The sequence below is a fragment of the Schistocerca serialis genome, unplaced genomic scaffold (genome assembly GCF_023864345.2).
Source record: "Schistocerca serialis cubense isolate TAMUIC-IGC-003099 unplaced genomic scaffold, iqSchSeri2.2 HiC_scaffold_1201, whole genome shotgun sequence".
NCBI classification, from domain to species: Eukaryota; Metazoa; Arthropoda; class Insecta; order Orthoptera; family Acrididae; genus Schistocerca; species Schistocerca serialis.
In genome coordinates this window covers 65001-70000 of record NW_026047405.1, presented here as the reverse complement: position 1 = coordinate 70000, position 5000 = coordinate 65001, and the positions used below count along the sequence as shown (strand labels likewise).

General features: G+C 62.4%; 1 long non-coding RNA gene and 1 pseudogene across 1 annotated transcript in view; one reads left to right on the top strand and one right to left on the bottom strand.

The window, feature by feature from the left end:
* Positions 1–5000, bottom strand: part of LOC126435267 (uncharacterized) — a 29300-nt gene that overhangs the window by 15150 nt on the left and 9150 nt on the right. The gene's annotated exons all lie outside the window — the stretch shown is intronic.
* The window catches only part of LOC126435284 (large subunit ribosomal RNA), a 7988-nt pseudogene that overhangs the window by 741 nt on the left and 2247 nt on the right, over positions 1–5000 (top strand).

The following is a 5000-nucleotide window of genomic DNA, read 5'->3' as shown; positions in this document are numbered from 1 at the left end:
ATCTGGAGGAGTCGATTCGCCCATTTGGGCGCTCGGGCTCCCGGCAAGCGCGCGCGGTTCTTCCCGGATGACGGACCTACCTGGCCCGGCCCCGGACCCGCGCCGCTGTTGGCTCGGGATGCTCTCGGGCGGAATAATCGCTCCCGTCAGCGGCGCTTCAGCTTTGGACAATTTCACGACCCGTCTTGAAACACGGACCAAGGAGTCTAACATGTGCGCGAGTCATTGGGCTGTACGAAACCTAAAGGCGTAATGAAAGTGAAGGTCTCGCCTTGCGCGGGCCGAGGGAGGATGGGGCTTCCCCGCCCTTCACGGGGCGGCGGCCTCCGCACTCCCGGGGCGTCTCGTCCTCATTGCGAGGTGAGGCGCACCTAGAGCGTACACGTTGGGACCCGAAAGATGGTGAACTATGCCTGGCCAGGACGAAGTCAGGGGAAACCCTGATGGAGGTCCGTAGCGATTCTGACGTGCAAATCGATCGTCGGAGCTGGGTATAGGGGCGAAAGACTAATCGAACCATCTAGTAGCTGGTTCCCTCCGAAGTTTCCCTCAGGATAGCTGGTGCTCGTACGAGTCTCATCCGGTAAAGCGAATGATTAGAGGCCTTGGGGCCGAAACGACCTCAACCTATTCTCAAACTTTAAATGGGTGAGATCTCCGGCTTGCTTGATATGCTGAAGCCGCGAGCAAACGACTCGGATCGGAGTGCCAAGTGGGCCACTTTTGGTAAGCAGAACTGGCGCTGTGGGATGAACCAAACGCCGAGTTAAGGCGCCCGAATCGACGCTCATGGGAAACCATGAAAGGCGTTGGTTGCTTAAGACAGCAGGACGGTGGCCATGGAAGTCGGAATCCGCTAAGGAGTGTGTAACAACTCACCTGCCGAAGCAACTAGCCCTGAAAATGGATGGCGCTGAAGCGTCGTGCCTATACTCGGCCGTCAGTCTGGCAGTCATGGCCGGTCCTTGCGGCCGGCCGCGAAGCCCTGACGAGTAGGAGGGTCGCGGCGGTGGGCGCAGAAGGGTCTGGGCGTGAGCCTGCCTGGAGCCGCCGTCGGTGCAGATCTTGGTGGTAGTAGCAAATACTCCAGCGAGGCCCTGGAGGGCTGACGCGGAGAAGGGTTTCGTGTGAACAGCCGTTGCACACGAGTCAGTCGATCCTAAGCCCTAGGAGAAATCCGATGTTGATGGGGGCCGTCATAGCATGATGCGCTTTGTGCTGGCCCCCGTTGGGCGAAAGGGAATCCGGTTCCTATTCCGGAACCCGGCAGCGGAACCGATACAAGTCGGGCCCCTCTTTTAGAGATGCTCGTCGGGGTAACCCAAAAGGACCCGGAGACGCCGTCGGGAGATCGGGGAAGAGTTTTCTTTTCTGCATGAGCGTTCGAGTTCCCTGGAATCCTCTAGCAGGGAGATAGGGTTTGGAACGCGAAGAGCACCGCAGTTGCGGCGGTGTCCCGATCTTCCCCTCGGACCTTGAAAATCCGGGAGAGGGCCACGTGGAGGTGTCGCGCCGGTTCGTACCCATATCCGCAGCAGGTCTCCAAGGTGAAGAGCCTCTAGTCGATAGAATAATGTAGGTAAGGGAAGTCGGCAAATTGGATCCGTAACTTCGGGATAAGGATTGGCTCTGAGGATCGGGGCGTGTCGGGCTTGGTCGGGAAGTGGGTCAGCGCTAACGTGCCGGGCCTGGGCGAGGTGAGTGCCGTAGGGGTGCCGGTAAGTGCGGGCGTTTAGCGCGGGCGTGGTCTGCTCTCGCCGTTGGTCGGCCTCGTGCTGGCCGGCGGTGCAGGATGCGCGCGCCTGCGCGGCGTTCGCGCCCCGGTGCTTCAACCTGCGTGCAGGATCCGAGCTCGGTCCCGTGCCTTGGCCTCCCACGGATCTTCCTTGCTGCGAGGCCGCGTCCGCCTTAGCGTGCTCCTCCGGGGGCGCGCGGGTGCGCGGATTCTCTTCGGCCGCCATTCAACGATCAACTCAGAACTGGCACGGACTGGGGGAATCCGACTGTCTAATTAAAACAAAGCATTGCGATGGCCCTAGCGGGTGTTGACGCAATGTGATTTCTGCCCAGTGCTCTGAATGTCAACGTGAAGAAATTCAAGCAAGCGCGGGTAAACGGCGGGAGTAACTATGACTCTCTTTTGGCGGGAGTAACTATGACTCTCTTAAGGTGGCCAAGTGGCGGCGGTGTGGCTGCATCCGGACTTGGCTTTTCGAAGTGCGGTCTTGATGTAGTCGTGCTGCTGCTGCGAGGTGCCTTCCTTGGGTTATGGTTACAGGGAGAGTGATGCGCAATACATGGGCCTAGCCCTCTTAGCCTCTCCTCTCCTGCGGTCTTCTCCCCTTCTCGTGGGCCCGCTGATTTTCGCAGAGTGGAAGACCGCACCAGGGGCTTGGGGGGGTTACCAGCCCCCCCTCGCACTATCCCTTTTTTAGTTGGGGGCAGTATTCAGAGAAAAAGTGGTGGCCCTTCCGCTGAAGGTGCCACCCCAACTCCCCCAGCACCTAGCCGGCCAACCGGCCGTGCCGAAAATCTTGTAACTTTTGCAGCTGTATACGCCTGTAGTGAGTGCCACCGCAGCTTCACCACCAAGAACGGTCTCGGGGTCCATCGCCGCCGCCAACACCTTGCGGCCGCCAACGCGGAGATCGTCACGGAGAGGCATCGCGCGAGGTGGACGGAGGAAGAAGTCCTGTCGCTCGCCAAGGCGGAGGCCGAACTGTTCCTCGAGAGGGACGCCCGGTTCTTCTTTGTAAATCAAGAGCTCATCAGGATGTTCCCCGACCGAACGCTTGAGGCAATCAAGTGCCGACGGCGGCAAGCTGCCCACAAGCAGCTTGTCCGCCAATTCATGGAGGCGCTTGAGATCGGTCGGGGGGAAGAGCCGGCGTCCCGCCGGGGAGCAGCGAGCCCGCTGCCAGACGCGGGCGAGGCCGCTGCGCCGCCCGTCGACGCAGCCGAGGACTTCGCGGCCGACACCACCGGGCCGCCGCCGGAGGGGCCGACTGACGCCGCCATCTGGGAGCATCTGGCGGGGCTACCCGCTTCCGCCCAGCGTTTCTCTGCCCTGGATCGTGTCATAGGTCTGGGGCGGGGCACGCCGCCCGATGTCATCCTGGGCATGCTCCCGGATGCCCTTGCGTCGGTCGGGTCCAGAGGGGAGAGATCGATCACCAGGACACAGCGGCCGCGCCAACCATCGAAGCGGCCGCCTGCCGCGCCGCCGACGCAGAAGCGCAAGCGGCGCCGCTGGGAGTACGCGAGAACGCAGGATGCCTTCCGACGGTCGCGTGCACGTTGCGTGCGCGGCCTCTTGGATGGCACCCTGCTCCAGCCGCCACCTGCCATCCCTGGTCTGCTGGACTTCTGGGCGGACCTCTTCACAAAGAAGCCCGTCTCCACCGCGGGCTTCATTCGTGACCGCCTCCTCCCGCACTCGGAGCCTGTCGCTCTTGAGTGCCTATGGGGGCCGGTCACACATGAGGAGGTCGCCGCCGCGTTGCCGCCCAGGGGATCAGCGGCCGGGCCGGACGGCCTTACCCCAGCGGAGTTGCGGCGCCTGCCGCACGAAGTCCTGGTGAAAGTGATGAATCTCTTCCTTCTGGCCCGCGCCCTCCCGGAACGCCTGCTTCGCGCGCGGACGTCCCTTCTCCCGAAAACGGCTGCACCAACATCCCCCGCTGACTTTCGCCCCATTACGGTCTGCTCGGTGTTGGCGCGGACCTTTCACAAGGTTCTCGCGTCACGCCTGATGCGCGCTTGTGCTGTGGACGAACGTCAGCGGGCATTCATCCCTCGGGATGGGATGTTGGAAAATACTTTCATCTTGGACACTGCTCTCACCGACGCAGTTCGCTCCTGCCGCTCTGTCTTTGTGGCATCGATCGACGTTTCGAAGGCATTCGATTCGGTGGATCATGCTGCCCTTCGCCCTGTGCTGAAGGCGCATGGCCTACCGGATTGCTTTGTCGAGTACGTCGAGCGGTGCTACGAGGGCAGCACGACAGTGATAGCGGACGGCGCCGGCGTGGGCGTGTCTGTGCAGCCAGCACGGGGCGTTCGCCAGGGCGATCCCCTCTCCCCCCTCCTGTTCAACTTTGCGGTGGACTACGTTTTAGGCCAACTGCCCTCCCACATCGGAGCTCGGATCCTCGGTCGCAGAGTCAACGCTGCGGCCTTTGCAGATGACGTCTTGCTGTTTGCAGCGACCCCGAGGGGCTTGCAGTCCCTCATCGACGCAGCTACCGCAGCCCTCGCCCACCTGGGGCTGCAGATCAACGCCCGGAAGTGTTTCACCCTCGCCTTAGTCGCGTCAGGGCGCGAGAAGAAGGTGAAGGTGGACAGCAATGTCACCTTCACAGCAGGCAATACCACCATGCCTGCCCTGCGTGTGGGTGAAACCTTCCGGTACCTGGGGCTGCAATTTTCCACGGCGGGTCGCTGCGTCTTCAATCCACGTCGCCACCTGGTGGAGCAGCTTGACGTCATCTCCCGAGCTCCGCTGAAGCCGCAACAGCGCCTCCACGCTCTCACCAACGTACTTCTCCCTGGCCTGTACCACGGGCTGGCCCTCAGCCGCACCCGGGTGGGTGCATTGAAGTCGGCCGACGTCACCATCCGGGCCGCCGTCAGGAGATGGTTCCGCCTTCCGGCGGACACCCCCCTGGGATACTTCCACGCTCCTGTTGCCCAGGGGGGCCTCGGCATTCCATCTTGCCGATGGATGGGTCCGACCCTCCGTCGGTCCCGTCTCCTGGCGCTGAAGAAGATAGGGCCAGCCTGCGACGGTGCAGGCATGGATGAGGTGCAGCGTGAGATCGAGGTGCTGGAGCGCCACCTAATGTGGGAGGGCCACCTCCTCAAATCGTCAACGCAGGTTGGGGAAATGTGGGCGGCGCGCCTACACATCGCCATTGACGGTGCGGCGCTGTCATCTTCTGCCGCCGTCAGTGGCCAACATCAGTGGGTCGCCGACACCAGTCGCCTGCTATCTGGGCGTG